This window comes from Oryza sativa, chromosome 8, assembly GCF_034140825.1.
Source record: "Oryza sativa Japonica Group chromosome 8, ASM3414082v1".
In the NCBI taxonomy this organism is placed as follows: domain Eukaryota; kingdom Viridiplantae; phylum Streptophyta; class Magnoliopsida; order Poales; family Poaceae; genus Oryza; species Oryza sativa.
The window spans coordinates 8,945,609-8,956,187 of record NC_089042.1 but is presented as its reverse complement, the minus strand read 5'-3'; positions in this window follow the sequence as shown (position 1 = coordinate 8,956,187).

Here is a 10,579-nt window from a genome sequence, read left to right as displayed (position 1 = left end):
AGCCATGCCGCGCCTCCGAAGGCTCAGGCTTTACTTGAGGGCGAATGGACTTCGGCTTCACGGCAACTATTTCGGAATGCGCGACTTCCGTTCCCTCACGCGAGTCCATGTCACCGTCGACTGTCGTGACGCGACTGTTGTGGATGTGGAGGAAGCCGAGGCTGCCATCACATCACTAGTGAAGGATAACCCCAACGAGCCCGTACTGGAGCTCACCAGAAAACTGGATTTTTCACATTTTGGTCCTTTTGAAAAACTTATTTCGCAAATAGATCCCTACAAAAACTTATCCCAAAAATGGTCCTTTTTAGGGCGCCAGAGTGGCTGGCGCCGTCGTTCAACAGGACGGCGCCAGCCTCTTTGGCGCCGTCCCACCGCCGACGTGGCGGGGCGATGCTGAGGTGGCTAGGGGGAGTGCGCCAGAGTGGCGGGCGCCCCCCCCCCCCCCGAAATTTTTTATTTTTGTTTTATTTGTTTGATATTTTTTTCACGCTTAGGGACACACAAGAACCAACCATAGAAAAATTGAACTCAAATGGACGTAATATGTGACATGTAGAATTTTTTCTCTCCTCTCTTCTCTCCGAACTAGTGCAGAGGAGAGAGATGTGCAACTTTTTAATTTTTATTTTATTTTTTTGATATTTTTTTCACACTTAGGAACTCACAGGAACCAACCACGTAAAAAATAAACTCAAACGGACGAAATATGAAATATGTGGCATGTGGAATTTTCCAAAGCTCCACCGAAAAACTTCTCTCCTCGAAAACACAATCTTGCAAGCGGAATTTGGAGGTTTTAATATCGCCGAACCCGGCAAAGCGGGGGAGAATCGGATGTAACATTTTCTGTAGATGTCCGTGCATATATTATTTGCCTGATTCCGAGTCCGTATGAGAAAGTTACGCCTATTTTAATAGATGGCATATTTTGTCCGTTTCGGTAGAGTTTTGGAAAATTCTACATGTCACATATTTTGTCCGTTTGAGTTTATTTTTTATACGGTTAGTTCCTATGTTCTCCTAAGTGTGAAAAAAATATCAAAAAAATGAAATAAAAATAAAAAAATTGCATCTCTATGTACTGTTTAACTTATATATGTTATTTCATGTGGTTATATTTTGAATTAGATTAAGTAATTTCATATAGTGGTAGAGTGCATTATGTTTAGCATGCTGATCAAAGGGTTTTACTAAAGGAGTTATGGTCTAATTTTAGTGAAGGTGCAAAGTAGACTAAGTGGTATGCTAGATATTTTCAGACTTAGCTAAGTGGTAGTTCGAGTTTAAATTTTTTTTGTGGTTGGTTGTATCGTGATCCTGAGTGTAAAAAAACATCCGAAAAAATAAAATAAAAATGACACCGTTGCAACTCCATACAGAGAAACAGGAATGGAGGCGGCGGCGCCAGCATGGCTGGCGCCCTCCTCCTGCCACGTCGGTTCGCGTGCGCCACGGTGATAGGAGGACGGCGCCAGCCACTCTGGCGCCCCAAAAAGGACCATTTCTGGGATAAGTTTTTTTAGGGGTCTATTTGCGAAATAAGTTTTTCAAAAGGATCAAAATGTGAAAAATCCAGCACCAGAAAATGGCCAGATCAGGCGTTGGACTACCAGCTTTCTGGTACAAAAAATAGTGAAGACGTCGTTGACTCTAAATCAGCTCTCTTGCTCAGCTCAACTGCGGAAAGAAGGCTTTTAGGCCAAAAACTTCATGGTCAAAAGGGCAAATTAGATGACAGGGATTCCAGATTAGAGATAGAGCACATGCGGCCTGATCCTGCTTTCACAAAAAAGATTGATCCTGCGACAAGGGAACAAGCCCACTGGAGGATAAGCGATGGCCAGTGAGCTCCAGTGATCACCATAGCGGGAGAAAATCCTTCTTGCTCTCGTGTATACTACTCCCTCTGTCCCCTTTTATTAGTCGCTAGGAATCTGTGCTTGTGAGAGGGGCGTACAACTCCCAAACGATAATTATAAAGGGACGGAGGGAGTCTTTATTGTCTTTTATTTCATGATTTCTTCTTTGTAATTTTCTTTATAATTTGCAATGTAAACCTTTCGATGGCGTATATGACAACAGTATTTTTCATATGTACTACCTTTTTTTTTTTACATATGCAGGCTGTGTTCAGGAGGAGGGGTTGGGAACTCTCTGGCACGTAAAACAAAGCTCGTATTACTGTATGATTGGTTAAGTATTAGCTATTTTTTTTGAAAAATGAATTAATATAATTTTTTAAAACAACTTTCATATAGAAATTTTTTTTTTGCATAAATCACACCGTTTGGCAGTTTGAAACGCATGCGCGCGGAAAACGAGAGAGGTGGGTTAAGAAGATGGGAGAAGAACACAGCCGCTGTTTGACTTTGGATGCAAAATTACATAACTAGTTAACAACCTGTGGGTTGCACGTAGTAGTATTTATAGGACTGTTTATGTAACAAATAGCTGAAAAATTTTGGTTTGTCACCTTTTTTTTGCGACCGTACGATCCGCATCTCCCTTGCAGAATGCGCAAAAAAAATATATAGCATTCTGTTTTGAGAGCAATTTAATTCCCTCAACGGTTTTGAGGGTAGTTTTAAATTCACTGACGTAGCTCGTTGGCTTGGTCAACCCTACCCTGACGTGGCAGCCTAGTTACAATACAAAGTAGAAGTAGACCCACATGCTAAGTGTCTAGAGAGAAAAAGCTATGGCCCACTTGTCATACTCACTACACTCCTATCTCCCTTCCCTCTCCCCCATCGGCAGTGGTGACTAGTGAGGGAGGGAGCGGTGGCAATAGCCACCGGCGGGCACCGGAGAGGGGGCTAGGGGACCGGCGTGTTGCCAGCGCTTGAGAAGGGGTTGGGGCATTGGCGTACCGCTGGCACCGGTTGCGTGGTGATGGAAGGGAGAGAAAGGGGCTCGGGTAATGAGGAGTGGAGCGACGGGTGCAAGCGGCGGTAGAGTAGCAATGAGGAGAAGAGGAGAGGAGGGGTGGGAGAGGAACGGAAGGAGTGGAACCGGCGGATGGAGGCGGAGTAATGGTCACGGCTGCATAGGAGCTCAAGCTCCACGACATAGAGGGGCGCCGCCGCCACGACATGGGACGCGCGATGTAGAGCCCATAGGTTCCGGGACCAGGAGAGACCTCGTGCGCGGTCCGTGTGTGTTAACGACCAAATTTGGTAATTTGAGTATCGGAGATGAAGATTAGATCGAAGCAGAATCCAAGACAAAAATCGTTCCGGAAACAAAGCAAGAATCGGCTAAGTCCGAATCGGCTGCGACCTTAATTGGCACAGTTCGAGTCGGACAGGGTTAGCCGATTGAGCCGATTCTGACAATACGACTCAGTACACGTTGTCGGGTTGAGTTAATATGCTTCATATGGATTGCCACACTCGGATCGAGTCCTGGAAAGGCAATTGTATCTATTAATTAGGATATTTTATTTAATTTCCTTAGAGATAAGCTTGGGCAAAAGTCTGCCGCAAAGACTTATGGTATCTTAGAGTTTGTTAGAGATAAGAGTCGTGTCCGACATGGACATATTTTGTAATCTCGGGTATAAATAGACCCCGAGCCTCATGTAAAACAACAACACATGTTCAATAACAATCTTGGCGCATCGCCACCCTTTTACTTTCGTTTTGTTTCGACGAGTTCTTTCTTTCGGGTTGAGTTGCATCGGTTTCGATCTTCAACTAGAGGTAAAACTTGTTATGGCGGCTTGCGTTCTCGAGATTAGTGCTTCCATCTTTATGATACTCTAATCTTGTTTATGTAATTCGTCGAGTTATCATATATCTTATATAATCTTTGACAATATTGCTATTTAACCTCCAACCGGCTAACATCTATCATTGGAAGGCAGCCGATTAGGTTAGATATCAATGTTGGCTTAGATTATATAAGGTATCCACCACCCTATGAAACAGCCAATAGCTTGATTGTCTAGATATTGTCCCTCTTTTCATACTTATAGCTGCATCAGTTGAGTTTGACCTTATAAGTCGTGATTAGAATATCAATCTCTAGCCTGCCTTTTGGTTGCCGATTAGGGTAGTATCGGGGTTTCAGCCGATCTTACCTGATTTAGCTTTATATTTTATGTGCTTTATTGATATGCTAGATCTGTCCTTTACATTAAGATATTGTTTCATCTAGATATATTAGGCTTTTTGTTTGATATATTTTACTTGTTTTAATATCTTAATATAGAATAGTATCGGAGTATTAGCCGATACATGCTAGATCTATCTGATCGGCTATGCTATGAACATCTATAATCTTATTTTTAATATATATTTTGATCTAAGTGGTTTATACTGTCTCGGCATGGTGACAGATCTATCCCAATCACTTGGTTTAAGTATATATCGATATAAGGGTTATATATTGTTAATATCTACAGCCGATCGAGTAGATTTAGTCTCTTCTCACTTATTTATATCTGCCGATCGATTCAGATATGACATCGGCTCAAAGATAAATGATATGTCATCGGCAACTAGCCGATCGGCTATCATTTATGGATTTAACTGCTATTTTCCTATTTTTATTTCTTATTGATTGCAGGATCAAATCAACTGGCACGCTCATAGATCCGAAAGCAAGATTTTTTGGACCTGCACTGGAGTTAAGCAGATCTCCCAGGCCTCGTGTTTTCGCATCAACAGTGTGCCCACCGTGGCGTCTGCGCGGGGTGTTGCCGCTGCTGCCGCCCAAACGCCAGGAGGAAGTAGATGGATAAGCTCGTCGCCTCGGGCGGAGGGGACCGAGGAAGAGGGTGGTGGTGGCGCTGCTGCCTCAGACCGAGATGGATGTCCTGCGCATCCATGCTCCCACGATGCCCACGCGACGGCTTTGCGGAGCCAGTCGGGGCACGCCGACACTCGAGCGACAACGACGGCCGGCATGCCATGGTCCTGCCGCAGTGCCACCGCGAGCCGGGCATAGTCCGCTCTCTTGTTCCCGTGCCCCTGCACCACTACCACCACTACTACAAAAACCCTCATAGGGATCGGCCTTATAGGTGCCGGTTCCTTTAAAACCGACACCTATAGGCCTTTTCCCACCTCCGCACGTGGAAAAAAAATAAGAACCGACACCTTTAAGGCATTATTATAGGTGTCGTTTCATTAGTAATAACCGATACCAATGCTATAGGTGTCGGTTTTTTAAAAGAACTGACACCTATAATATTTTATAGGTGTTGGTTTTTATAGGTGTCGGTTTATTTAAAAGAACCGACACCGATTTTTATAGGTGTCGGTTTATTTAAAAACCGGCACCTGTAACCGACACATATACAAAAACGAGCCGACGAGCCGAGCGCCGTCCTTATCTACTCGATCAACTACTCCCACCCACGTCGTTGCGTCCTTATCCACTCCCTCTCTCTCTCTCTAGCGGATGCCCGGCGGCGGCGGCGGATGCCGCGCCCTCCCCTCCGCCAGATCCGACGGGAGGGGAGGCGGCCGGGCAACGGGCGGCGCGCGGCGGCGGAGCTGGTGCCCTCCCCTTTGCTGGATCTGGCGAGAGGGGAGGCAGCGGGCGGTGGGCAGCGGCGGAGGTGGTGCCCTCCCTTCCGCCGGATCTGGCGGGAGGAGAGGCGGCAGGCGGCGGCGGAGGCAGCGCCCTCCCCTCCGCTGGATCTGGCAGGAGGGGAGGCGGCGGGTGGCAGCGGAAGAGGGGCTCGTCGGCGACGAAGCGGATGGTGGAATTGGGATTTATTTTAGATGTTTTGGTGGATTTGTGGATTGGAGTATGTTCATACTGTGATATGTGATTGTGAATTGATTTTGGTGGCGATTTATGGATGATTTGGGGATTTGGGGATTTTAATTTGATTTGAGAGCAACTCGGGCGATGACGTAGTGACAGTGTTCAGTGAGCTGAGCCGAGCTGGTTTTTTTTGGCTTGAGTAAAGCTAAAGGTGCCGGTTTTATTTTGTTCATAGGTGCCGGTGGCTAGTATTGGCTGGATTTTTCACATTTTGGTCCTTTTAAAAAACTTATTTCACAAATAGATCCCTAGAAAAACTTATCCCATAAATAGTTCTTTTTGGGTGCCAGAGTGGCTGGCGCCGTCGTCCAGCCTCTCTGGCGCCGTCCTCCTGCCACCGTGGCACACGCGAATCGACGTGGCAGGAGGAGGGCGCTAGCATGGCTGGCGCCGCCCCCCCACCCCACCCCTCGCCTCCATTCCTATTTCTCTATATGGAATTGCAACTTTTTTATTTTTGTTTTATTTTTTCGGATGTTTTTTCATATTTAGGATCACGATACAACCAACCACAAAAAAATTTAAACTCAAATGTAATATACTTATATACCACTTAGTTAGAAGCCTAGAAATAGCATACCACTTAGTCTACTTTGCACCTTCATTAAAATTAGACCATAACTCCTTTAGTAAAACCATTTGATCTGCATATTAAATATAATGCACTCCACCACTATATGAAATTACTTAATCTAATTCAAAATATAACCAAATGAAATGATAGCCATAAGTTAAACAGTACATAGAGATGCACTTTTTTTATTTTTATTTTATTTTTTTGATATTTTTTTCACACTTGGGAGAATACAGGAACCAACCATAGAAAAAATAAACTCAAACGGACAAAATATGTGACTTGTAGAATTTTCCAAAGCTCTACCGAAAAGTCATTCGGGTGCCATTTATTAAAATAGGTGTAACTTTCTCATACGGACTCGGAATCAGGCAAATAATATATCCACGGACATCTACAGAAAAGGTTACATCCGATTCTTCCCCGCTTTGCCGGGTTTGGCGAGATTAAAACCTCCAAATTCCGCTTGCAAGATTATGTTTTTGAGGAGAGAAGTTTTTCGGTAGAGCTTTGGAAAATTCTACAGGCCACATATTTTGTCCGTTTGAGTTTATTTTTTATATGGTTGGTTCTTGTGTGCTCCTAAGCGTGAAAAAAATATCAAAGAAATAAAATAAAAAAAAAAGTTGCACATCTCTCTCTTCTGCACTAGTTTAGAGAGAGATGAGAAGAAAGGAAAAATTCTACAAGTCACAATTTCCGTCCATTTGAGCTTATTTTTTCTATGGTTGGTTCTTGTGCGTTCCTAAGCGTGAAAAAAATATCAAAAAAATAAAAGAAAAATAAAAAATTTCTGGAGGGGGGCGCCAGCCACTCTGGCGCCGCCCCCCCCCCCCCCCAATGCCACCTCAGCATCGCCCCGCCACGTCGGCGGGGGGACGGCGCCGGAGAGGCTGGTGCCGTCCCGTTGGACGACGGCGCCAGCCACTCTGGTGCCCCAAAAAAGACTATTTCTGGGATAAGTTTTTTTAGGGGTCTATTTGCGAAATAAGTTTTTTAAAAGGACCAAAATGTGAAAAATTCAGCTAGTATGGGTGCCGACCAATAGGTGTCGGTTAGAAAACCGGTACCTATACCCAGTTGTGAACCGGCACCTATGGCTCTGTAGTAGTGCACACACGCTGCTCGTCGTCGACCTTGCCGATCCGCTGCTCTGGTCGACGTGCCCGTCCATGGACCGCACGATCCCTTGTAGCTCCAACATGTGTAAGGTCGAGGGAAGGTGCGCTTGCGCTGTGTACCCGTGCAACCCTGGTGAGTGGGCAGTGCTCTCCGCGAACACCATCGATGGCAAGAACCCGTTGTTCCCAGCCAGCACGCACTCGTGCTCGGCGCCGCCGTCTTGTGGGTGCTTGTCACACCCGGAGAGTTTCCCCTTTTTCGTAGTTTCTAATTCACCAATAAATTGTCTATAAAAATTACTTTGATTAACCAGGAGAAAACCCTAATTAACAATGTATTAATAATCGAAAATGTCAGGGAGAATTTTTTTTTCGAATTCTCTTTGCTCTAAAATCATTAACGGGACTTAAAGTGGAATATTCAGAGCATCGGAATTAATGTTATTAATTTGAATTCCCAGGATTTGAATTAATAATAATTTTTCTCCCCACCTTTGGTCGTGAATCGTGCCCGATTCACTCCTCTCTTCGTCTGCGGTTTCGTTTTGCATAACGAGCCGAGTCCGAGTCAGTTTCCGGTTCCGTTTTCATTCTTTCCCAAAACGGCACCGTGTCCTTTTATTTTCTTTTCCTTTTTCCGGTAACCTTTTTCCTAATCGGATTTTTCCTCTCCCTCCCTATCTCGGCCGCGCGCGCCCCCTCTCCCCTCTCCAGCCGAGTCGGATTCTTCCCCCTCCTCCCCCCAATCCTAGTCCTTGTAGGACCCACCTAATCCATCTATTTTCCCCCTATATAAGTCTTCATGCCCCTTAATTTTTATTATTTCCCTCATATTGCAAAACCCTAGCCCTAGCCGCCGGTCGCCCCTAGCCCCGCCGCCGCCCGCCGGTGCCTCCGCCTCCCGCCGCCGCCGTCATCGCCGGTACTCCGTTCTCCTTCTCCATTGATGTGTTTGCCGCTGCAACCATCAATTCATCTATGTAATCTATTCCGTTTGTTTCTCATCTACCGTCGCCGTCGTCCCCGTGGGTTGCCGCTGGATCGTCGTCACCGTCTCATCCTCGCCGATCGTCTCGGTTTGGTGAGGAACCTTCTCGTGATCTCCTAGTTTAGGTGTTAATTCTTTTAGCGTCGTTGTTGTAACCCTAATAGTGTTACCTGTCAAAACCCTTGTAGTGCCGCCGCTCCTGTGCCTCGCCGCCGCTGCCCTAGCTACGCCGCTGCGTTGCCGCCCCTATCCTGTGCCGCGCCGCCGCTCCTGTGCCGCCGCGCCGTCGCCCTTGTGCTGCCGCCGCCGCCACTGTTGCGCCGTCGCCGTCGTGTCGCCTGTTAGCGGCTGTTAAGTGCCCAATTTATACCACCAACACTTGTATAAAGCACAGATAATAAAACATCCAACATAGTGATAGGGATTATTTCTAACATATTCCACGAGTGTTGGTGAATATTCGATGCATGTCATAAACCACCGAAGTTGGGAGGAAAATCAGACTAAAAGTGAAGGAGAAATCTATCCATGCAAGAATGGGCTTTTAAACTGCGCCAAAGAAACAATCCAAAATTACAATAAATGGATAAGGCAGAGCGTGGAGCATTAACATGCCAAATCTACGTGGCATGTCATATTAGATAAGACCAGGACCAAACGAGACTTTGGATCGGAATAATATAATAAACCAAGTTAAGGGATCTCAATGCACAATTTGTAAGTTCGTGGATCTAAATGAAACATGCTTATAAGTTTAAGGAATGCTGGTACGATATACTCTAATTTAATTGTTTATCTACTAGTTGTCTACTATTTCACTTACACTTATCATATCAGGATCTTCCTCGCTTTGTTGCTCGATAGCAAGACGCTATGCCTAACAAAAAGGACACGATTGTATTACGCACAGTCGTGCGATTGTCTAAACGCACTACCCCTTCTTTCCGTAATTACTATCATCAAATTAACTAAACTGAACCAAACTTTACGCACTTCCCAAACCATAAGCCCTTGGCCCCTTGCCTCGTCTCTCTTTGTCGCAAGCCAAACGGGACACAAAATTCCTACAAAACAATACAATATCAGTGCAACATGTACACTTTATACTTATCATCAATCTCTTTTGTTTTTGCATAGTATCAACTTTTTTTTAAAAAAATAATTGTTGCTAAAAAGAATCTCCACATCTGCTTTGTGGTGAGATATAACTAGCACTAGGTTATTTATATCTAAACCAAAGTTACTTCTACATCAAACGGATATTTCATTATCAGAAAACACAAAGTTACTTCTATCTAAAATCAAAAGTTATTTCTCTTTATATTTTGCGCACAGTTTATACCAAAACCACATGCTATATCCCTTTTAATAAAGGAAAAAGTACGAATTACCCCCAGAACTATCACGGTCATCCGAATTACCCCTAAACCCAAAAACCAGTCATCGTTCACCCTGAACTTTCAATACCGGACAAAATACCCCCTTGACCTAATCCAGAGCGGTTTTGTCCTACATGGCGTACGCGTGGCAATCAAATCAACATTTTATTTATTAAAAAAGTGGGACCCATCTATCATACTCTCTCACCTCTCTTTCCCCTCTTCCTCTCTCTCTTCTCTCTCTCGCCTGACTCTTCCTCTCTCTCACGCGCGCATGGCATGCACAACAGTGCAGGGATGGGCGGTGGGCAGGGACGGTCAGCGCGGTGGGCGGGGGTGGTCGGCACGGCGCGGCGGTGCGCACGGCGGCACAGCGCACGGGGGCACGCACGGCGCGGCGGCACTACGCACGGGGGCACGCATGTGGGCGCAGGTGCGCACGGCACGCGCAGAGGGGCGGGCGGCGGACGGTGGACGGCGGTGAGGGACGCGGAAACGAGAGCGGCGAACACCGAGAGTGAGCTGTCCAACCCCTTCCACCCCCTCCTCGCCTGCCCGCCCCACCACTTTGCCCCCGACCACTCCCTCCTCCACCTCCGCCACCGCTGCTCCCCGCCGACCCGCTGTCAGTCAAGTGGGAGTGCCTCCCGCAGTGGTCCCACGCCGAGACGGCCGCCTTCCTCACCTCCGGGGGGTGACGCAGCCCCCGTGATGCCGGCGGTAGGTTCGGGCGGGA